Source organism: Anguilla anguilla, chromosome 17 (assembly GCF_013347855.1).
Source record: "Anguilla anguilla isolate fAngAng1 chromosome 17, fAngAng1.pri, whole genome shotgun sequence".
NCBI classification, from domain to species: Eukaryota; Metazoa; Chordata; class Actinopteri; order Anguilliformes; family Anguillidae; genus Anguilla; species Anguilla anguilla.
The window spans coordinates 15,250,491-15,276,207 of NC_049217.1; the positions used below are offsets into that span (position 1 = coordinate 15,250,491).

Consider the following 25,717-nt stretch of genomic DNA (forward strand, 5'->3'; position numbering starts at 1 on the left):
GGTTCTTTTTCAACCGACTGCTGTATTTTTAAATAAATGCATTTAAAAATTTACACACACACACACACACACACGCATAATACCTGATACATAATGAGTTGAACTAGGTAACCTCTACTTTGAAAGGAAAAAGCCTTCAGCAAAGATTTGATGTATATAGCCAAACTGCATTATTGTTGCTTGATGATGGCATGGCACCGTGGCCAATCAAAACACTTCTCTCGGTTTACATTTCTCCGACAAATATCGCTACGCGCCTGATAATTTCACATTTAAAATATGAGAAGCGTAACAATCCGTTTTGTCGGGAACCTCACAGAGCTGACAAAACAACAAGCTCGGAAGCTGGGTTGCTTTCATTTATTTATTATCGTCAATTCTTCACGGTTAAATTGGAGTAATCGAGCACCGTAACTTCAGCGTTTTCCCCCCAGACGTCTCATTTAACATATTTGCGATCGGGCGTTTTAATTAGATTGTGGAAAAAACGCACAGTGACATAAAGCAAGGGAACTTGACTGGTTTAACACAAATTGGATCCTTAACGCAGAGGTTAGGGAGCACTTTGGGGTTTTTATAAATGCTTGTGTTCAGGCCGGGCCTGCAGGCTCATAGTTCACCCGCAGTAAGGACATCCCATAAATGTTCGCCTGTGGGGTGGCATTAAGGCCGGTATAAAACCGTTGCTTTTTATCATTTTCTTTTTAGAGAGAGGAAAACAGCGAGAGAAACAAAATAAAAATGACCGCGTATGAAAACCGTAGGAGATGAGAGAAAGAGTGCTAATTTACGGTTTTAGGAAAGACTGATTCCTTAAAGGGCTGTTTTGTTGGCTCGTAACGGCACATTCCTGCGTCTGTGAAAACAGCGCGGCTCCCGTCGTCCCGCCGAGACCGTCGTGGAATTTCATTATGGTCCTTATAAAAAAAAAAAAACCGAACGCATCTGCGGAACCGAAGCCGCTTATTGACGCACGTAAACCCAGTCTTCGTTTCGTACTTTTAAATGACGTCGATTTCCACCTTCCCCACGCGCACGTCTGATCGCCTAGCCGTTCTCGCTTGCAAATCATAAAGGCGAAGGCCGAGTGAATTCCTCTTTGCGCCCGCCGATGGCCGCGGTCTGCATTTCCGGCCGCAGCCAATCCACGCCCGACGGAGATCGCGCTAAGGTGCGGTCGCGCTACAATTCACGCTCACGAAATCGTTACGGACCCCGCAGCGAACGCTAAAATAAATCATTTTTAAAATGTTAGAATAATATACGTCTACCATCGATTCTGGTTTCCCGCTACACGGCAAACCATGCTGCCTCTCTCCTTGTTTGCGTCTTGTATTCCTTTGAAGTTGAATTAAATGAGATTGAATGATGGGACACAGCCAAAATGATAGCCTCCTCCGTTTTTTTTCAGCTTAGGGGTCAAACCCGTGGCGTTTAGGTCGTCTAATTGGTCAGCTACATTTGCGCGAGGCAAATTCGCAGGTCAAAATTCGCTAAACCTGAACTCTGGTACGGAGAGAAATGCGAAAATCCTTCGCATACGAATACGCATCTTTCCTCCCGCCCTCCGCACGTGTTTGAATGGGAGCGAGCGGAACGTGAAAGGCTGGTGTGACCGCACCTTTTACACCCCGCTCACGAGGCACCGCAGAAATGCACGCAGGCCGGCCTGTAAACCATTCGTTTCCCCCCGCGGTCAGCTAACGGCATCGACGCTAATATCGATACCAGCACGCTTTCCCTATCGCAGCGCTGAGAGGCAGCGCTCACGCCTGTCCTAACGAAGCGACAGCCGCAGCTGAGATCTGCGCCTCGAGACGGGCGCAGGCGTTTTGTTCGGCTACGTTAAGGCCGTAAAAAAATAATCGTAATTATAAAAAAAAAAAACCTCGTGTTCTCTCGACGCGCCGCTGGAACGCGCCGTTCTCGTTTAAATCAGGGCGCGAGCGGGACCTACAAATCGCAGCCGGCGAGAGAGCGCAGCGGCGATAACGGCCTTCGTCTCTCTCATAACTTCTTCACGGGCGAGCTGGAGCGCTAACGGCGGCGTCTGATCGCGGCGGCGTCTGATCGCGGCGGCGTCTGATCGCGGCGGCGTCTGATCGCAGGGGCGGCTCCAGTGCCCGCGCGCATCGCGGCCACATCGGGAGAACGCGTAAAGGCTGGGCTCTCAAACTCCAGTCCTGGAGGGCCGCGGCCTCTCCGGGTTTTTGCGGTTTCCTTTCGATCGGCAGCCGATTTAGGAAACGAGGCGCGCGGACTCCTTAGCCAATCGGTGACTTGAATAGGGCGCTTCAAGTGCAGGAACGCGTCAAAAAACCAGCAGGCGCAGCCGTCGTCCGGGATTCGAGTTTGAGATCGCTAATCTGAGCGCGAAGTACAGTTAGCTACACGGCCACACACACAAACGGTTAACTAAGGTCCAGACTTCTCTGTGCTGTTGAAAATGTGCGTCTGCGCTTTGCGTGGTTGGATTCGAGACGTAATGAATGTTCCCAAACCCTTGGTGTGTGCACCCCCCTCTCCTCCCCCTGCCCCCCCAGGCAATGCCCCGGTACTGATATCCTGCAGAACTGGCCTCTCCAGGGGGCACCCAGACGGGGGTAAAACCGCACCCCGTCCCGCCAGCCAGTCGTAGACAGGACTGCTCTGTAAGATATTCATTCCCCTCCCAGTGACTCCCTCTGACCGATCCCATCCGGGCGGATGACCCGTCTCCATGGGTACGAAGCCTGTGGAGGACCCGAGGTCTGCTGAGACACGGGAGCAACATTCTCCATTCTGGAGCAACACCCGAAACCCAGCGGCAAAGCACCTCTGTACCCCCCCTCTCAGGAGCGCCTGACTGGACAATGAATTTAAGAGGTGCATAACCCCTCCCCCCCCCTTACCCCCAACCAATCGACTTTACCCTGGCCTTGTGGGAGGGGTCGTGCAGTCGCTGCATCCATGGCTAACGGACACTTAGCCTTCCTGAGGGCCGGGGCGCAGCTGGTCAATGCAGTGCAATACTACAACCTTCAGAAGAAACGCCCAAATAACGTCTGAGTAACGTCAGAATAACATCCCCATCAGCCCCTGCCCTTGGTTCTAAATAAAGTTGTATTTAAATGTTGATCGCACTGGTCGGGTGTTCTTTCCTGAATTGCTGAAACGCGCCGTTTCTGTGACGCGGGTGCCGCTGTGCGGACGCCATTGTGGCTCCGCCGTAACGCGGCTGCACAGACGGCAGTTGGCACGGCTGCGGGTTTCGGTCTCATCTCCTCCATTCCCTCTCATTTCATTCAGGCAGCGCGGCAGAAGAGAATCGGCGAACGCGGCTGAAGACTTCATTGTGCGTATTAGCGTACAGATACCCCGGCGCTGGAGGCCAGCGAGAGAGGAGAGAGGTGGCGGGAGCGGAGCCGACCGGCCTATCACAGAGAAGCGGACGCGAGCGCGGGGCCTTTAATTAGGTGCATATATATTTTATTTCCGACCGTATCCCTCCGCCTTTTAAAAAAAGACGTAACTGACATTAATTCCACTCGGCTCCTTAATTAAATCCCAGACAGACCGTTAACGAGGCGACGAGTTCACACGCCCGGCTCGCCGCGTCCCTTTAAACGAGATCCATTACGCTCCCCCCCCCCCCGGCTGCCGCCCCCCCCTCTCCGTCCCTGCCTTCCCCATTGAAGCCTTCCCCCCCGCCCACCTTGGGAAATCACTCACGCAATCCGACGAAAGGGGAGAACGAGGGATGACGGGCGGAAGAACTGAAACGTGCTTTAAAAGGCGGGGCTCTTCCGAAAATTCGAAAGTGACACGAAACGTTTCGGTAACGCTGGGCGAACCGTCAAATTCACCGTTGCCACAAATCAGGGGAAGGGACAGAGTTTTTCAGCTGGAATGATAACCTTTGGGGCATGGGGTCAGAGTGAGATATGCATTGCTAAAAGTAAATATTTTATACACACCAGACCTGGGTCAAATACGTGTTTGTTTTGGAGTCAAATACTTTTCTTCGCTTTACTGATCTTGTCTGGTGCATTGGAACCAATGAAATACTCTCAAAAAGTGCAAATCACACCTTCTGGTCATATTGTCTGGCTCAATTACACCAGGCAAGATTAATAGAGTGCAGAAAAGTATTTGAATCCAAAACAAATATGTACGTGTCCCAGGTCTGGCACACACACACACACACACACACTAGCCCTGAACGTAATGGGCCGGGGCCTAGGACAACACACTTAATCCAGCAGGTAGACTCCGTTCTAAAGTACTGACTGGATCAGATCCAGCTCTCGTACGTATGGCGGTCTGGGTAAGACCAGGCTCTCAGTATTTGACACCGAGTCCATTCAAGCAGGTCAGAAACCACCACCACCACACCGCTAGCAGACGATTCAACTCTTAGCATCCAACAGTGTCATCCGCACCATCGATATTTAAACGGATACGTCTGAAGAAAATGGCCGTTTAAAAAACGAAGGTTATGAAGAGGGAGTCGCGCGCGTCAAGTTTCCACTTGCGGGCGATGCTCTGTAGAGGTGACGACGAAGGCAAATTCCAGTCCAGATGGTTCGGAATTTCAACGCAGAGCTTAACAGGGCATGCTCCTCCTTTTTTTAAAAAAAAAATAAAAAGGTGTCGGTGCGTTTCAGAGAACTATCAACAACTCAGCAAAGTTTCAAGTCGCTTTTCCCGCTTTCCGATTAATCCGCGTCTTCAGCTCTCATCAGCATCATCATTAATTACCGCGTCGGTCGATCCGAATTCATTTCCCGCGCGCTCCCCACATCTGGCGCGGCGGAGCGTCGACCTTCGGCGAGGAAACATCGAAATAATTAGAAGAAAATAGAATAACGCACCGATGGAAAAAAAAGAAAGCAATTAGGCGGTGGCTACCTGGAAACAGCACGGCCTGGAGACGGACGTTAACGCATCCACGCAAACTGAATCCCAACATGTTTAAAAATTTTATTTAAAAAAAAAAAACAACCGCGTGCTTGAAGAAGCCACGCCATGCGTCCAGATGCTGGAGAGCGAGCTCCTGTTTGAGCGTTTTAATGATCTCTCTCTCTCTCTCTCCCCTACGGAGGTGGATAGCTGGGCCAAACATGATCAAGCAGCACGATGAAGACCCACGCTAAGGGCCTTCCTCTCATTACAGGGACTGGCGCCATTAGCGCCATACCAGCAAGGCGCCGATACACTGTACGTCTTCCTGCACACTGCCCGAGTCTGACCCACTCCATATTCTAAAGCCCGTCATTACCGAGCGTGGAAACAAACTCACATTTTCCTCACTGTTATGTATATATTCATGCATGCGTATATGCAGGGATTCAGGCATGTTTGTATGTATGTATCAGACCTGGACCAAATACGTATTTGTTTTGGATTCAAATAATTTTCTACGCTTTACTGATCTTGTCTGGTGTATTGGAACCAATGAAATACTCTCAGAAAGTGCGAAGACCGCCTTCTGGTCATATTGGCAGGCTCAGTGACACCAGGCAAGATCAACAGAGCACAGAAAAGTATTTGAATCAAAAACAAATGCGTATTTGACTCAGGTCTGATATGTATGTACGTACGTGTTTATAATACACACAAACAAACACACACACACACACACACACACAACACCACCAATTTGACGTTTTTGTCCTAATACACGTGAAGGGCACTACATACACACGCTACAGTGACAGCATCACGAAAGCTACACAACCAATCGCCTCGCAGAACGCGCGGTAGATTGCGGCAGATCATCGCAGCTCAGCGCTTTCGAGCGCAACCATCTGCACTGCTGAAAAAAACAAAAACACGCAGCGCGCGCGAGGTCTCTCCGCACGCGCCGCGCGCGACAGGACGTCCTGTGGGCCGGCAACGGAGTAGAGCCTCCTCTCCCCGGAACGGAGGAACCGCCGGGCGTGTCGTCACGGCAACGTGGGGAAGCGGGCGCGACCGCGTCCCAAGCCGGCGTACATCAGAACGTCTGCAAACACTGGGAAAGTGCGATCGTGCGGCCGAGGGGACGCTCGTATTGACTGGCGGAAGCGCCGGGCGGCAAACCGCCATCTCCTCCGTTTACGGCTTGTAATCCTGGCGCAAGCATGAATTAATTCCCGGTAAAAAAAGGTACTAAACACCGCTCACGTCATTTTCGCGTTCGCACGACGAGCGGAAGTCTCACGGGAGGCGACGCTAAATCTGATCATCCTGCCCTCCGCAGTTTGATATTTCTATTTTAATCGATATCCGGAAAAAAATCGGGAGCTCGCTGCCAAAAAGGAAAAGGTGAGACGGTTGACAGAAATGCCAAGCCGAAACGAGAATGAGTTAACCTCCCGCTTTTCAGAGATTTGAATATCAGAAGGGTTTGCGCGATTGTTTTATCTTCAGACCGGTGTGCTGAATGATTCAGTCTGGTGAAGCCAAAATGAACAAACAGGCTGAAGGGTATAAAAAAATTTCACTGTTCTAATGCTTACCAGTCAATCTCGGAAATAACAAGTCAGATCAGATGGTCCGTTATCAATGGAAATGAAGGAAGGTGGGGCGGGGGGCGGGGGGTGGGTTGGGGGGGTGTCTAGAAACCCCTTGAAGTACAGGTATCAACACAAATCAACTAAACCCTCACAGAACAGGTCTGCCTGTGACGGACAGTTTGTGACTGGAGACGGGGCCACCGTGCCTGTGAGCCGCTCTGATCCGACGCTCATTAAGCTCCCATCCTTCAAAAGCGAAAAGCACAGCCCGGCGAAATCCTGTACCCCCCCTCCCCCCCCCCCCACCACCCAAACCCTCTATCCCTCTCCTTCCACTTCACTCATTTCCTCCGACAGCTGCCCTCCACGACGCAGGCAGGCAGGCAGGCGGGGGGTGAGCGGTTTTGGGGGTTCATTATCAGCGCCTCTGAATGGGTTTCATCAGCGGCAGGCCGATGTGCTGAGTCAGCCGTTCTGGCTCCGCGCCCGACTCGCACCTCAATCAATCTTCATTTTCCACACTCCCTTTCTTTTTTGACTTTTTTTCTACCCCCCCCCCCCCCCCTTTTGTTTTGGAATTAGTTTCCTCCATCGGCTCGCTGGAGCTTAACTTCCCCCTCGGTGGGCAGTTTTTAAGAGTTATCGCATTATTCGCCGCGATTAACAGATGCCGGGACGGGCCAGGCAGGCAAACATCCTGCTAATGCGCATCTCGCTGCGGAAGCACAGCAGACAGGCGTCCAGACTGGAGGCATGTGTTCGTGAAAAGTTTCTGACTTTCCACGCAGAATGAAAGATGTGCCAGTATAAGATTAAAGCTGCAAGTAAATGAAACATACTGTAGACCCAGATTGGGATTAGCAATGACTGCAAAACACAGGCAAAAAATGTTTGACAGATCTCATCTTGGGAAATAACGTTTTTTAAGACCATACATTTTATAAATGAATCACCCGGCAAACATTGGACATTGGTCTCCATTGCCTGTGTTGCTCAGTCTGTTGAAGCATGAGTAATGGGCATAACTCACATGCATACGAAGTATAAAATGATACTGCTATGCAGCAATGTCCAAGCTAAGATTCAAACATGCAACTGTCTTATTAAAATCCTCCCCCTCCCCCCTTTGCTTCAAAAAGACTAGCAGGTGGCTCTTCTCGAATGCGTTTTGCCCTCTGGGCTGCCAACACAGTTGCCACAGTCATTGTCTGAATTCGATACCAAAACCTACAACCATCATATCATTCACTGGGAAACCACCCCAGTGAAACGGTTTACAAAATAAAAGCCCTGCGAGTTTGCTGCAGAGGGCAGTTATTCAATTTCTTCAGTGGAGGCTGGTCACTGACCAAATTCTGAAGGCTCAACCAAACTGTGTTCTGCCTCATTGTTGGTTGGGGGGGGGGGGGGGTAGAACCTTTCTTCCTTCCTGTCCCTGGTCACCTTTTTCACTACCACTCTAAATAACTGATTCTACATTGATTTGGTCACTCTTCTTTTGTACCCAGAGATACTGTTCTCTGTTCTTACTCTGGCAGCATCACTCTGCATGTCAGAGATCAGGTCTCCACCATTACCAGTTATGGGCAGCCATATCACCATGTATCCTGCTCCTGTCACATAGCTGATGCTAAGGAGGTTTGCAATCGCTTAGTACTTGGATAGGAGACCTCCAGGGAAAACCAAGTTGCTGCTGGAAGTAGTGTTGGTGTGTCAGTAGGGGGTAAACATCCCTCTGGTCAAACAGACCTCTATACCCAAGCGCAGTGATGGGGACACTGTTCTGTAAGAGATGCTGTCTTCCAGAATGAGACATTAAACTGAGGTCCTGCCTGTGGTCATTAAAGATCCCACAACGCACATCACAAAGAGCACAGGGGTTCCTGGTGTCATGGCTGAATTCCCAACCTGGCACTTTATTTGCCACCTAATCATCGCCCAGTTTAATTGGCTTAAATAATTTTCTCCCTCTCCACCTGAACTGATGTGTAGTGGATGTTCTGGTACAAAATGGCGGCTGTGCATCACTCAGATGGGTGCTACACATTGATGGTGGTTGAGGAGAGTTTCCCCCCTCATTACTGTAAAGCACTTCGAGTGCAAGAAAAGCACAATGTAAATCCATTATTATTTTCCATCCACCAATCTGAACTCCTCTCTGCCCTTTGCCCCTCCCTTCTCATTGGTTCCTGCCGCTCTGCATTGTGCACGGGGTCTCTGGGCCCTCTCCTCTGCCGAGGACTTTATTTTTATTACTGGACTGATTTGTGCTGAATGAGCCATGTGATCCACAGCATCGGCTGCATGGCAACAGCATCATTGTGATTAATGGCGGAATTAGCATATGGGGACACATGGTTAGGCTGTGTGGAAGACTGAGCATCACAGAAAATCAGTATCTCCCCTTTAAAGGATAATTCCTCCAGAGATGGTTTGTGGATTGAGAGCCTCATCTCGAGTATTTGGCGCATTAAGCTGTGTGAAAAGAGGATTTTCAGGGATTTCACACTGTACACACATGGGCACCATAATCTGAGGAGGAAGGAGAAGAGGGAGTTCACCTGTTCAGGTACGTACATCCTGTAAAGGGTTAAACGTCTGCAAGAGACATAAGCCTATTGGAGGCTCTTACAAGGAAATGCTGCTAAAGCACAAAACTTCAAGGAGGGTTTCCCCAAAACACCACATACAGTATATCTGGTAGCGAATTTCAAGTGCATAATTAAGGGTACTGTATGCAGAAAAAGATGGCTAACCAATCTAAAATATATAAAGTGGTACTAACAATATTTAAAAGTAGTTTTTGCTCCCAGTATCTGGTAGTGTTCACTAGTGTGTCAAATCGATGGGAAAATTATTTAAATAATTATTCATGAATTAGCATTTATACTCACTGCAGCCAATAAATATTGTGCTGTATTAATATTCGGTTAATTAAAAAGGTGAAAATTAAAATAGAGTGTCGGAGATGGAAAATTGCCTTCAAGAGTTTGATTTTATGCAGTTACACTCGCCTCAAATGCTGTTATACAACCTTATCCTGTATATTTGTTTCTATTTCCCCTTCTTTTCAAGTTCACAAGTTGTTTACTAGTTAAGAGTTTATTACATGCATCATCTGTATTCACTTGTCTACAACGCTTCAAATATTCTTACACTAATGACACCAAATAATTGCTTGAGTGATAGTTGAGTTATAATGATGGTGTACTGTGTAGTTTAATGCAGGTAATGCAAGTAGGGAGGACTGGAATTGCATTTCTTTACCTTATAATGAGGCATGTTGCTTCCCTAAGAATGGTCTGGAGGATCACTTGCAATGACTTTGTAACCTCCTGCGTAAGTTTCAAGGGTTCAGAATCTTCTGGAAGAAAGTTCTCGGCGCTTTATGAGGGTTCTAAGAATGATCTCGGCACCAAGAGGGCTCCCCGACTCAGGACTCAGACCAAAAGCCGTGGGTGCCCACCGTACTGACATAATGCCATTCTGCTCCCCATGATCACAGCCACCTTCCCCAGCTAACAGGCTAACGGGCTGACAGGCTAACGAGCTAACGGGCTAAGCATTCAGGTTACAACATGGCTTCAACAGAGGAAAATCAATCACTGCAGAGAGCAGGCAGTCTATGGTCCCTCCTGTACCTGGTAAAAAATTTTAAATAAAAAAATAAAAAACCTCACACTGTCACACTACTTATGAATATTTATGAAGAGGCAGGCGGGAACATATTTTGACACTGAATGATTAACAGATGCGACGATCCTACGTGCATCGATAGCGATAAAATCAAAAACAGACAACAGTCCCGTGTCTGATGAATATTCATGATCTCTGTAAGTGGCAGTAATGCGGAGCGGCGTCTTCGGAGCAAAGAGCGAGATACCCGATGATAACGCGTCTCTGCTCTCAGAGGGGGCTCGAAGCAGAGAGTCGGACGAGAGAAACACGTTCATCCAAAACATGTCAGCTACAGAGCACAGCAGAGGGGAATCCTTTCCCTCCCTGTCTGTTTTCTTTCCCTCTCTCTCTCTCTCTCTCTCTCCCAGACACTATCACTGTGGGCGTTAACATCTTTTTTAATCATACATGTGGAATAAACAGAGTCTAAGTATTGGAGAGATCCAGGAGGTGAGTGGAGGGGAGTGAAGCTCTGCTTTCATTAATCAAAATTTTGCGGGATAGACAGAGGTCCCACTTCTTCCCTCTGTCCCAACATCACAGACCCCTCCCTCTGTCCCAACATCACAGTCCCCTCTTTATCTGGACAAGGGGAACATGCACCTGAATGTCACAGGAGCCCTGATTCTCTCAGGTGTGATTATACTCAGTGCTGCCTTACATTTCTGTACATTTAGTTACACAATACACTGACCTGCATGAATTATAGCAGACAAACACATTCATATTTGTGTTTATGTATGTCTGTTTTTGCACGTGCATGGACACACACACACTCTTTTAGTCTACCCTCTTCAGGTCCATCCATAAATTTTCCATTTTTGCTGAAAGACAACGACGACAATGAAGCTCAAACTTGTCCAAAATGCACCGGTACTTGACTACAGTTCATAATTCCATTGACTTTAATAAGAGCCCTAGGACCAATAACTGCAAACCAACTCTATAAAATTTAAAACCCATCATAATGTTTAATTTAAGGTAGGACATTCTTCTCAACAGAAGTGTCTGCTTGATGCCAAACCCAGGGCTGGTGTGAACAGCCAGAAAAATGACACTTTGGTCTCGTCTGACCATCACAACTGGTTCCACTTGAAATTGGCTGTAATGATATAGCACTAGCAATGTATCTTTCCCTGCACCATCTCTTTCTCTGCTAATGTATCTACATTTACATAATATGAATAAATGTCAGTCAGCCTTTTGCCTGGGGCACATTTTAAAGCAATGCATTGTAGTATCTTTGCCCACCAGTTATCTAGATTGGTACATTTTGATTCAGTTTGAAATTGGTTATGCATTTTTTTCAGGAATACCTGTTGGAGAAACCTAATGACTAATTCAATGCACCAAAAGATAGCTCTCATGGATGAACTCCAATCGCAGTAACTACAAATCGACTATTGGGGAAAATCTAAGTTTCCACATAGCGTTATCTAGCCTCGTCTAACAAGCTGAAAAACTTTCTGCCCCAGTACATAGTAAACAACATTATCAGAATCGAGCTGCTTCGGTCTGCCGGTTTTAGAAAAGAGATTGATGCAGCTCTCTCCATCTCAAAAGTAACAGTTTATCAGAGGGAATGAATGAATGAAGAATAGTCTGGAGAACCATTTTTTGCCGTACTTTCAAGGTCTTTTTGTTTTGATTCAATGAGTAAGCACCAGCACGAAGCTTTCATCTATTGTAGATGCTTTGACCTAAACTGATTCACATTCGAGACTTAAAGGTCCCCAATTATTCTATTTTTGGCGACGTTACATTATTTCACAAGGTCGGCCAAACTTGTTGAAAAGGTTTTTTAAAAGAAAAGACAAAACAAGAAAAAATTTCTCCCTTTGAGAGGAACAGGCCATTTTGGGAGGGTGTTGCACATTTTTTTCCCCCACATGCTCTGCCTTGATTGGCTACCTGACCATGAATGACAGGCTTCCATCTCCTGCCCGCACAACTCCTGCTATAAAAGTAAACATGGCGGCCAAAAGTGCAGTCCACCATACGTCAGGGTTACCACCTTCAATGCAGAAAAAGCATACATGTATAAAGATAGACAACAACAGTTGACAACATTAGTGCCTCTGACACATTTTATTCTTCAAATAAGGGAAGATTCTGTATTATAAGGGATGGGTGGCAACCCTACCAGACATGTTTAAGTCAGAAGGCACAGAGGAGGAAAAGGAGCCTCGACTTCACGCAAACAAATCATACTTACCTACAGCGAAATTATGACTTGAGAATTACCACCTCTGTTTTTAACCTCCGTATAGTGGTTCAGAGGCTAGCACTCAGTACAAACTTATGTGCTGATCTGTGATCTGTGATGAGAGGAAGCGATTCCTACTGGGAAAGGGCTTGTGGCAAAGGGCTTGTGGCTGGAAGAGCTCATAATGCTATGCAGTGTGGTTGCATCCTGTCACTGTCAATACCCCAAACACCATGTGATGCTGCCCGGCCACCTGGTGTAGCAGCCCCAGGTCCCAGTGCTCCTGTCAGTGTGCGGCACCTGCAGTGACTAAGGTGTTTCTGTCAGTCGCAGTACAATATGCACCACCATGGATGGCAGGATGTAGTCCATGTTCCCTAAGCCGGACAGGAAGTACCCCATGTTCCCTAAGTCTGACAGTATGCACTCCATGTTCCCCAAGCCTGACAGTATGTACACTCCATGTTTCCTAAGGCTGACAGCATGTATTCCATGTTCCCTAAGTCTGACAGTATGCACTCCATGTTCCCCAAGCCTGACAGTATGTACACTTCATGTTCCCTAAGGCTGACAGTATGTATTCCATGTTCCCCAAGCCTGACAGTATGTACACTCCATGTTCCCTAAGCCTGACAGGACAGATTCCATGTTTCCCATGGCTGACCGGTCTCTGGTCTGGTTTCATGTTCTGTCTGGAGGGAATGCTAATGAGCTTGAACTTGGTTTTTTAAGCAATGTTTGTATGTTTTGATTGAAGCATGCATTCTTGGCCAGGTCAGCATTGTAAATGAGAATTTGTTCTCAATCACTTTTACCTGGTTAAATAAAGGTTCAATAAATACAATAAAAATTCTACAGCAGGAATACACTGTGTGCACGCACATATGCTGCAAAAAATGGAGAAATACATTGAACACACACCCAGCGGAAACGGCGTCGTCGCCCGATCAAAACAACGCGCCGCAAATCAAGCAAGACAGCCTCAGCCGTGCCCTGCAGATCAACATTAGGAGTTAAGCGCGCTGAACACGGCCGAGCAGCGCTAGGCTGCGAAAGGGCACCGACGCTCCAGCCGGCTTCGCCCGCCGTTCCCAAAACCAGGCCCCTGCCTGAGCCTCTCACCCATTCCGCAATTAATCATCCAATGGTGCGCCTACTCAAGCGATGCCCGGCTCCTTAGATCCTAATTAAACAGGAGAGAGATTGAGAACAGGAAGGGAGGAAAGCACAGAGGTGGGAGAGGTGGAATATCGCACTCGTCTCTGTTCTGTCAGTCTCTCTTCCCCCAACCCGTCCTCTGGAGGCTGCGGTACAGGCCCCACCCACCCAGAGAGCGTCACGTGCAGGAAAGTGGGGTACACTTCGGGTGCTAACAGAATTCCTGGGGACCCCTGTGAAGACTGTAGCACAACGGCCTGTGCGCGGACAGATAGCGCCATTCTCGAGCGATTAGCGGGAGGAAGGACTCTGTGGTCACGGGTAAGACGGCAGCTACTCGCTAGTGAGCCGCTCCTCTGGAAGTTCCGGAAAGGAGGGGGGTCGCTGCTGCAGGCTGGGCCCGACGGAGCCTCTGTGCGCTTCGGTTACCTGTAAGCTGTGACACAAGCGGCTCTAACTTCATTCCCACGCCGTGGGTTTTATTATGGATTTCCCAGTGTCCACAGATGGCAGTGGATCCAGCATAAACGTGTTAATGCAGAGCAGCGTGCGACCTACCTGTTAAAGTAATGACCTGCGGACGCGCGGTCAGAGCAGGAGGCCCGCTCTGCTGCTCCGGCCATTAAGCGGCTTCACGCCATGATGTCTTTTCACCTATTTGCCGCGATGCGAGCCGTCGCGGCTAGGACAGGTTTTTATGCCCGTTACCCTGTCGATTTAACTGCATTTTTAAGCAGCAGATGCAGAGGACTGCTGTTGAGAAGGCACAGATTTTTTAAATAGAAAAATTTTTCCGATGAATCGGCAGCAAAAGCATTTGGAAAAACAGACAAGCGCAGGAGAAGGGTGGGGATAATAGAGAGGGTAATGATATTGAAGAGGGGGTAAGGACATTGAAGAGAAAGTGGGGACGCTGCAGAGGGGGGTGAGGATATTGGTGAGGGGGTTGGGGATATTAAAGGGGGTGGGGATATTGTTTAGGGGGTAAGGATATTGGAGAGCCGGTTGAAGCATATGGAGCAAGGTTGTGAAAGCGATGTAGCAGAGGGCCGCCAGCAGGGGGGCTCGCCTCATCGCCGCATAGCTCCCGGCCCCTCCCCCCCCACCCACGCTGCCGAATAATTAGCTCCCTCTGTACAGAGAGCGGCCATCACGGCTCAAACAGGCCGGCGCGGCTCGTCGCCATAAAACACGGACCTTTTTCCCTTTTACGGGCGGGAAGTAATCTATAAATTTATTTACGAGGAGGGAGGACGACAGATTTAATATTTTAATTTGGTTTTACGGCTCCGACAGGGAGCGGGGCGAGCTTTATCGCCGTGTCCCGCCGACGGGGAGGGCTTGATCGAGCAGGAGGGGCCCGCACCGGACGCGCCCATCCCTCACGTCGCTTCGGCAAAAATATCCGGCCCCTCATATCCCAGCATTCCCCCCCAACCCCTCCCCCTTCCTCCTACCCCCCACCCCATACCTCATTCCCATTTATCAAACCCATCAATTCCTCCGTAGAAAAAGAACAGATGACACGCTGAAGAGATTCGCGGAAGCGGGCGGGAGACGCGCTTTTTAAAATCCCCGGCCGCAGATCCCCACGCGGTCGTCGGGTGAATCGCCGTGACCCGGGGCCGCGGCGCGATTCGGGGGCGTTCCCCGCGCCCCGCTCCGCGCCGCCGGTTCGAGTCAACATTTGCATATCGGAGATGGCTTTTTCCGCCTCGGCCCTTTTAAATCGCTAATTGAAAGCCGCGCGTTAGAGGGAGAGCGCGTCGGCCGCGGACGGCGAATGAATAATGGATGCGAGTTTTTAAATCGCGTGAACGCAAGGACACCTACTTTTAACAAGAAAGGAGTTCCCTTTACAAAAGGCCATCGTTATTCGATTAGCATCTTTTTATCCGAGCGAGGCGTTCCCCATTTGCATTCGAGTCTGATGCTAATTTCGGGTTTCAGGAGCGTCCCTTCCTGCTAACTGGGCAGGCAGCAGCAGGGAGGATTTAAGCGAAGCCACGGCCTTGTACTTCTTTTTTTTTTTGCAACAAGGAAGGAGTTCAGCGCCGCGTCCGGCCCGGACGAGTGTCCGAACCGGTTCCCATGGAAACAACAAAGTCATACTTTTTTTTTTTTTTCTTTTTTTACAGCTTGTCCTAAATCACAAATTCCTGCAGGCCTGGGAGCGCAGCGCGTTTATTGATCAGCCCGAGCGAGTCGCTTGTTCGATCAATGGAGCCGGAGTCCCCGGAGGCGCCGCTCGCAGTTCAAGTATTTGTGGCGAATGATTTTCGTATGACACAAATCACCTCCGTAATTGAGCGGACTGATATTGACTGGAATTGCTGTCTGAGGAGTTGATGATTTAACAGTCGGCTATTTGTCTGCATTAGTGCCACTGTCCTGCAGGGCCGGGGCCCGCGGTGAATCCCTGGGTAGAAGGAAGAGGGTAAAAAAAATAAAATAAAATAATACAAAAAATAAAAAAAACATCCAGCTCCGCTGTGCGTCGGCCGCTCGCGAGGAGGAGAGGTTTCGTGGGAAAGCGATGACGCCGCAGACTGGGGAGTTGCAGCGGCGGCGTTTGGAGAGAGACGGAGGCCGGCTCTTCCCTTCGAGAGAGGCAGGTTTACAACCCCGCTCCGGGCACCACATCACCCCCCCCCCCCCAGGGGAATGAATAATTGACGAGCCGGTAATTAAAACTGTAAATGGCTGAGGAACCCTCAATCTCGCGCCAGCGGAGGGGGGGGGGGGGGTCGAGGGTCCGAGAAGACAAGAAAGCCAAAAGGTCAGCGGGACAGAGAGAGTAGCGCGCCACGACCTCGCGCTCGTTTTCCTCGACCTTTGAGTCACGCCGGTCGCGGGTCGAGAGAAAGGAACGCGTCCGTCGGTAAGGTGGCGGATGTGACTCACGATCGGCGGTTTAACGTGCGCGACGCACGAAACCCCTACGCGCACCCGATGCCTCGGCGGCATGAGCGAGGGGCAGCCATGGCGTGAAAAGGAAAGCTCCTTCTGGGCCAATTGAGACAACTGTGAGGAGAAGCCTGCAGGACCATGGAGAGCGACATGCCTGTTGGGACAGACATGTGGTACCATGGACAGCAACCTGACAGGCAACAGTGGGCAATAGTGTGATGTGAAGACCACTTTTACTCTCGGATTGAAAAATCATTGGCAATTTTGACCCTACAGTTCCAAAACAAATCTACCCATTTCAGGTTTACCCTAAACCTACCCTCCTCACAATTATCCTTCATGATGGCGTATTGCCTAAATATTCACCATTAATGAGTGTCATTCGTTTTCTTTCTTTACAGTCTTTATACATGTCATATGACAGTAACTACACACAATGATCATTGTTTTATGGTACAATATAGAAGTTACATGTTCATGCCCAAGTAAGTGCTGTGCACCTTATTCGTAAAATATTCAATATTTACAGACTTCAGTTAAGAATTCACTACCCTTGTACTTTCATATTTTGCCCCATTACACCTTAAAATGTTAATGCATTGAAATATTTTCCCCTTCATCAACACCTTCAGTTCAACACGCTTGATACAAAAAAATGTCTTATTCAATTTTTTTTTAAGCACATTTTTGAAAAAAGTTAGGCCTTTAAACAAGGTAGACCTTGTTAAAGTATTTAGTGTGATCTCTTGAAAATGGAATACAGCGATCCATGTGAATACAAAGGAGGTGAAACCTACCAGCGAAGAAATTTTCAGGGTTTTTATTTTTAATATAATCCCGAAGACATCTAAATCATTTATTTCGTTTTGGCATTAGAGAGAGCATAATGGAGTAGAAGAAATCAATCTAAATACATTATAATTTGACTTTTGCAACACAGCAGAACAAGAAATAACCAATGGAGGGTCAAAACTTTGTGAAGGCACTGAAGACTACGAGGTCTCAGTGCCCACGCCTAAATACATTTGCTAATTAAGCATAACATAACATTCTTTTCCGTTAATAGCTGCCTTAACCTCTATGTATTTTTAATCATTCTGTTTATTGTGTCCAACCTCATTATGCCTTACAATGAACAAATAAGATGAAATTTTCTTTGCAATTTGTATGGATAAGAATGACCACATTTGACAATTAAATGATTTTGTTTATGGAAATAAAAAGGAAATGCTCACTTTCTAGGATGTAAACTCTGAATGGAATTCACCGAGCATTCTGGGATACAGGAGTACACTCGTGGCCATTGAAACAAAGCAGGGCGGGGCAACGAGTGACTGAGCTTTGGATCTCTCTCACAAGCTCCATGACACACGGAGACACGTTTCTTGAACAAAACTTTGAAAGAAAATTTCTTTCTGAAATGCCCTAGAGACAAAATGATCACATCTCACAGATGGTAGCTTGCGTGTCACTTTTTTTTTTTAGGAAAGGAGCTTCAGAACTGAAAACCCACCACAGCCTGGCATTTATTTCTGACCACTGGTCAACCTCTTACTCAAACTCATTTCTTGGCGTGTTTGATAGGAAGGCTATAATTTATTGGCCTACTCTAAACCAAACACAGCCAAAGCAGGTAGACATTTTCATCAGACAGTTATACAACTGAACTCCACAATACTGTGAAAAGAAAACAAACCCAAGATGCAAACAAAAGGACAAAAACAACACACAAAGAAAAGCATAGAGTAACAACTCACTTATAAAAGAGCAAAAAAAAAAAAAAAAAACTTAAAATTATAAAATGACCCAAACAAATACAAAAAACACAGATAACACAAAGCAACAAAATAACCCAACACTCCAACAAGGCCACGGGATAACAACACACAAACAAAAGGAATGGGTCCATAAAACATCCGCAGCTCGATCACAATTTCCCAAAGAAAATGTTTATGGGGAGGCAAAAACAAGCAAACTAGAACATCCAGTGCAAACGCATGCCATAAAATGCAAATACACAGAGGATTCTTGACACCCTCTATTCTCACCTGAAATGCAATTTCCTTTCCTTCACATCAGGATACCAAAATAACAGTACAGGGGAAACGTGTGCGAGGAATGTGCCTATGGCTAGCATCCTACAATTAGTATCCTAACACACACACACAGACACACACACGCGCGCAGAAACACACACACACACGCACATGCGCGTGCACACACGCGTAAACACACGCACATACACACTTGCATGCACGCACGCACGCAACAAGACTACAAGGACAAGGAAGTTATATTACCCACACAAAGCCAAATATTCATGCAGATTTTAATTATGCAGGCTTTTAAAAAATGTAGTGACATTTTAAGTTGATTTGTGAAAAATCCATTTTTGGTCCAGATACCTGTGGTTTTGAGAGTTCCCATAGGCCATATGAAGCCGACAGAAGCATCACACGGATGAGTAATATTAAAGACCTGCTTTACAATACTTGCAGCACTGTAAGCATTTCATTAATTAGTGTTAGACATGGATAATGCGATTAGGTGTTCCACAGATTTTATGTATGGCAAAACTCCCATTCCAGGTACCAACAAACAGTTTAAAGCTTTCATGGCACAATACGTCAAAGTATCCACAAGATTAGTATCTACCACTGGCATTTTGTGTCATTATCCACGACAAAAACAACGCTTCCTTGATGGACACATTGATAGTGCTAATCTAAATGCTATATAGCAAAATGGAACGGAACTGGGCTGTGTCAAAAGCACTCGGACACCATTTGTTTTAAGCATCGATTGTGCACTGCGTTACTGATCATGATCGAGCACTCATTTACAATGAAGAGAATATGCTTATCATATTCAGTAATCATTCATCTTTTCCTTATCATGTCCTCAAACAAGCTCTGCAGCAGTTACTAGTCAACTATTTATTTTGTACAAAAGATAATACAAGATCAATATCTGTTACTTGAAAGCGTATTTCATCAAATTCAACACTTGGAAATTCGTACATGATAAACATAGGAGCATTCATATGATAAAGAAAATGTTCCCAAAAGCTCATTTTAATCTCTACTCAAACAACAGATCAAACAATTCCACAGAACTAGCAAGACACCAGGGATTCTGCCGTAAGAAAATAAAACCATGAGAAAATGACCTGCTGGATTTGTTGTATCCCCGTCTTGTCAGAAAACTGAATGCATGTTTTTATCTGCACAATAAACGTGCATCGCATAATCAGAACACACAGACAAAGTAGTACAAAAATATGCATTTCTATTTATGCCTTAAAAATAGATGCGCATAACTTGACAGAATAATAAAACTTAACGATTAAAAAAGTGCCTGCAGCTAGAGTGAAATGATGATAGCAGCATCTGATAAGCCTTTTATTAAAAATGTAGTATAACACTTGGAAGAAATAAAAACCAGCGGCAGTTAGAAACCACTGATGACTTTAAAAGAATGGATCTCATCTGTGGAAATCATCCGTAGCTTATCGAGACCATTCCTCTCGTAAATGAATCTTACGTCCTCAACACAGATCGCAGTTTTTTACGCGCATGTTGGTAACGCGCTGGCACCTTCCCATGATTTTCTCTCAATAACTCAGGAGATGCAAAGTTACGTAAAAGCGACGGCGCGACTTCAGTAGAAAGAAAACATCACATTTCTTTCAGCTTTATCAGAGCAGGGAGTTATTTCACAAAACCGGATTACCGAGTTAACTGGATAACTGCACTGAGAAATACGCGGAACAGCTCTTTTTACTTAAGTCCATTTTTTAGATTTGGGAGGATACCATGTTTTATTGTACTAACTCAGTAATACTGCTTTGTGAAATACACACCCGAGTGTGATGAGATTATTGGCATGCCTTTGAAAGACTTGTGCTAATGTTGGTATTTGTAGTTAGGGTTTTTAGGGCCGTCATCGTTTAAAATTCATTGAAATTCGTAATTTAATGCTCTGCAGTCGCTCATCTGTTTCGATTAACGCGCATCAGAATCCAGCGACAGTTGACCTTTTCTAATGATGTTGAAACATTTGGACTAGTACACTGCAGCAACAGAACAGCTGACATTGGGGTAAACATTCACTCATTTATTCATGGATCTATGAGCAAAATATGACATCCAAAAACAAAGTCATATCAAGGAAATGCAGAAAAGTAGAATGCCTACCTATGTGGATTACCTGCTGAAGAGAGAGTATTCCCCAGTCGAGGTTCTCAAGGCAGAAACTCCAGTTGAGCTTTAGGTCAGCGCAGGTAAAGCACTCCAACAGGTAAAGAGTCTTGAACTTCTCACAGGTAGAGAAACTGGAGCTTGAGGAAATATAAAACTCTTCTGCTGCTACTTTCTGCTAAGTCACTCCCAATCACACCCAATGCAGTCTGCCATTTTGAAAGTCTCTGACCTCACATCCTGCTCCAGCTCCTCAGGAGGTGCTCTACCTGGCCCACAGGTGCAGGAGGACAAACTGACATTAACATGGGCTGGTGGTTGTTGAACTTGGTCCTGGGGAACCCCGTGCATGTCGACTTTCCTTCCAAACGCAATTGCAATCTCAGAATCTTAACAAGCTGTTCATTTTTTTCTTAACCAGAAGCTTTTCATGTTTAGAGGGATTATGTACCCTCTTAAGCCACATTATGCCAGAAATAGCTATGCATGCCATGAAGAATAAAAGTCCCGCATTCACATTATGTTTTTTGTGCTATATTGAAAACGATTAGACAAAAAGAGGGAGAGAACAATTTCACTGACCAAATTAAAGACTGAGCTGAATCAATTGGCTCCTAATTGGTGACGGTGTGGACACCTGGCTGCTAAAATGGTAGATGAGGAAGAATTCAAACACAAAGCAAATGATAACAAGCCAACCCTGCATTGTGTTAATTAAGTCCGAGGAAATAATTATGATTAAAACACACCTGCATTTAACAACGTTAATTGAGCAAGATATTGACCATAACAAAAACGAGCATACACAGGGGTCTCCAGGACTAAGTTAGAGAACCACTGACACAGGTAGTGGCTAAACTGGTAGAGCCACTTAAGGTTTTTTCCATATATATTTCTTTTTAAATGGGATGTTTCTAGACCTAGTTTGGTGAAGTTTGCACTAGACTTCGACTAATTGTTACATTGCATATTTTTAATTTAGTCCAGTTGGTTTCACATTGGAACCATTCAAGCACCCCAGTTTGTAAATAAAGCGATTTCTGAGTGCTCGTCAGTTTGATTATTGGTCAGAAATCTGGGGTGGATTCCAGTTTAACATTACAAGGGAAATGATGTGGCATCGGATGCACTGTGTCCCTATTTTGTCCCTATTGGTGCTTTGACACCATCCTCATTTGGTGCGGATCAATCAGACTTTTTTCTAAGTTCGGTTCATTCTGACGGGTGTGAAATCTGCACCTATGTTAGGTTGACTCATTTTATTTTTGAACTTGCAGGTTCACTTTTTTATTTCTTGCAGCTGTGTGAACTCCTATTGTGGGAAAATATGTTGGCCCAACTAAGCTTAAATTATTTTTTACAATTGTAATTTATTTTTTGAGTTGTGGCAAGGGCCATTATGTTTAAGTTGGTAGAATCCTTCATCCCTGACATTTATGAAAAGTCTGGCATTTGTGTTATTGCAGGAAAATAAGTAGCCTAATATTTGTCAGCATGCTTCAAGTTTGATCAGCGTACTTGTTCCGTATGTTCAGCTGACTACTCGCCCTGCTTTGAAATAAACCAGGATACGACAATAAAATCAGGAAGAGGCCCTTCTGGACAAAATTAGCGCTTTATTTCTCAGGTGTTCAAGGAAGTGAAGCGTGTGATATGACACTGACAGTGGTACAAGTACATTTAAATTGGTTCCATAGCAGATGTTGAAAAAATGTTCTTTTTAGAAATAATGTCTCTATATCTGTCTCTGTAGCTCCTATCAAATAACCTATGCTACAGTAATATGACAGTCCAAAACAATATAATTACAACTATCCAGCAATGTAAGTGGCAACAATCATATGAAATGAGATGCAACTATTTTAAATTGTCTCAACAGCCTTAAAAAAACAACCCATAAACATAAAGCCTCCATGGTCTTTACACCATTCAAAACACTCAATGGTAATCAAGGAAATATCCCATCATGACTAAGCACACAATGCATCTCTGATGTTGTGTCCTCTCCGACTGACATGAATGAGATGGCTTCCATCATTGTCTCCACCATTCTCCTCAGAATATTTTTCCTGGTTGGTCTCACAATAATTGTGTAAAACACAGCAGGCAGAGGTTATGTCACTGGCTTTATACCAGATATTGGAGTATTGCTTCATTGGCAAATACAGTCATACAGTATGTAATAGTATGGTATATAATATATAACAGTTTGCTGCCAATGTGAGTCCCATCTACTGCACCGGCACACTGTGGGAACCTCCATTTGTCATGGTAACTAGGAGCTATTTCTCTCTGGTCTGTAGCACAGGGTGCCTTGATGTATTGGGGTTTTAAGATGTCATTTATAGCAACAAGACAACCTCTTGTGTGAACTGGCAGGTGCTGGACAATCCAGCATCAAACAGGTGTGAAATGGATCGGAACTCGAGGTTGTTGGCCGACCTCCAAAGGCACATTGGCACACGCGGCTGTACAGAGACTGGCTGCCTGTACCTCGTATTCTGACATGTCGGTCTGGGCTGTAGACCATCACGCAAGCGGAGGAAGGCGGATCTCCTCATTCTAAAATGGAGGAGCCACTCAGCATCAGAGTAGCACTCACACACATGCCACCAGTCGCCAAGAACATGGATGGACCCAGATGAGTAGATGAAATACAACAACAACAATAATAATCAATTCAATTAAGTTTTATTGCCATGACATACAATAGAGTACATATTGCTTTAGTTGCATTAATAATAATAATAATAATAATAATAATAATAACAACAACAATTAATTATTATTATGATTATTGTGTAGCAGTAGTAGTAATCCAGCAAAAGCAACATATAATGCATTGTATGTCATGTGAATAAAACATAATGAATTTAATTGAATTGATTAGCATATTAGAATAACAATGGCAGGCTGTTCCTCCTTGGCTTTTAGCATCCATCATGGCCGATTAACAGAGGGCATTTACCCGACTGAATGCCTTTCGAACAAAGCCGAAGTGCCGAACCTGAATGAACGGAACGTCGGAGCTCGCCGCCTTCTCCTTAGCAGTGTCGTCCTAGCAGCACGTGAGCGGTGTACTGCACGCATATAAAGAATATTATTGGATAGATGCTCACCTTGGTGTTCTATTCATTTAAGCTGCTGGTAATAATGTCAGATCAAAAGCAAAAAAATAAAAATAAATAGCGACACAATGCAATTCACAGGGCGAAATCACAAGTCTTGGCCCTTTCACACTAGCAGATAATTAGCGAAGACTGTCGGCAGGACTGGCTGCAGCCAGCTCGACTGTAGTTGGGTAACTGGGGACATTATCGCCAAGTGTGAACCAAGCTTTGGACCGAGGTTACATTTTTAAATTGAGTCAATTATACACTGATGGATGGAATCACTTGGGTCCTAATTGCAGAATTATGGTCACTGAAACTACATTTGTGAAAATTGAAGAGCAAGTGGTACTGAGCCAAACCTGCATTATGCTGGAATAAGTAAAAGTGCTACATTATGTTAGAACCTGCTTTTAACAACCTTAATTGATCAAGATATTGACTGTGACAAAAAGGTGCTGTCACTATGGATCTCTGAGGGCAAGACCATAGATAGAAACAGAAGGTGATAATGGTCAAAAGAGCATAATCTGGACCACTGCTTGTCAAACTCAGTCCTGGGGACCCCTGTGCATGCAGATTTTTGTTATAGCCTTATCTCTTGCTCAATCCAGGTGGTCGAACACATGTGTTTAAGTTCTTTCATAATGTTTTCCTTAAATTAATTAACACAATGCAGGTTTGACTCATTATCATTTGCTTTGCCTCAAATTCATTATTTACAAAAACATTGGTTTTATTGGCCAGATGTCCACACTATTACCAATCACCTCTTTAATTTAATCAGATGAAAAATAGCCTATTTTATGTAATCATTTGCAATACTGCACAATAAGCACAAAGCAAATATGGTACATCCAAGCATGCAATTAAGTAAAATTAACAGCTTCTTAAAATTCTGAGGGGAAAAAAACCCAGCATCTGCAGGTCCCCTGAACCAAGTTTATAAAGCACTACTCTGGACCACAGAGTTTTTGCATTGTTTTGAGGAACAAGGCTGAACAGGCGAGCAACTCCAAATCAATTGACTTCAAATTTCAATCTAGGGCATGAGTTTAATCAAGAGCAGGCTGTTGAGAACTCAGTGGAGCACAATGGCATAGGCGGCTTGCAGTGCACTCATTATATCTACAAAGGGCACAGGCGAGGGACTGCAGGAGAGACACTCGATCTGGCCCTCGAGGCTTGCTGGTACTGCTGGTTTTTATTCTCCTGTAATCAGGGCAGGTTTAAACCCGGAGCCCCAGATGTGTTAAATCTCCGGCTAATCGGCGGCGTTTATCGATCAATTAACTTTCGTGTGGGGGAAAAAAAGAAAATCAACAGTTCTCCTGGCCTCGAGGACCAGATGTGAGTATCCCTGGGCAACAGGGCAGTGGAGAGGCTACTTCACTGTGTTCTCGACAAACGGATGCGTGGAGCGCGCACAAAGAGCGCCACAGGCTTGAGTGCTTGAATCATCGGTGAACGGTTCCGTAGGTCCATAATGGCCAGGGGCCCGTTTTCCTGCTACGGTTCTTTTGGGTGCACTCACCCTTTCAGAATGAAAGGTCAGCGCTAATCACCAAGTGTGGACTCACCAAGTATGATCACCTTCATCCCACGCGGCAGCATCCTTCCTGCTTGGGGGGGCTTGGGGGGGGCGAGGGGCGGGGGGCGGGGGGCGGGGGGCGGGGGTTGGGTTCTGTCCTCCAGGATTAGAGGTGAAAAATCCAGGTTCAGAGTGTAAAAGTCCTCCCCAGGATTTTGTTCCAGTCGTATGCATTTGCTAATTAGGACAGTTCTCCAGCCAGGAGGTAGAACCAGTTAGTGAAATCAGCTGGTTCACGGGTGGAAGAAAGGCATGGCTGAGCTTTTACTTTCTGATCCCTGGACTTTCCACCTCTGTCTAGGACAGCAGTGCCCCTGTCCACAGAGCACGTGTGGTCACACAATCGTGTAATGCACATGACATCAATGTTATCCATATGTCCCTGC

General features: G+C 46.0%; 1 long non-coding RNA gene across 1 annotated transcript in view; it reads right to left on the reverse strand.

Moving 5' to 3' along the window:
* LOC118217273 overlaps nucleotides 1-21,216 on the reverse strand; it is a 112,883-nt gene extending 91,667 nt beyond the window's left edge. Inside the window, exon 1 of the long non-coding RNA XR_004763155.1 lies at nucleotides 20,628-21,216. This is a non-coding gene — a long non-coding RNA (uncharacterized LOC118217273). The remainder of the gene's footprint in view (nucleotides 1-20,627) is intronic.
* Between the last annotated feature and the right edge of the window lie 4,501 nt (nucleotides 21,217-25,717).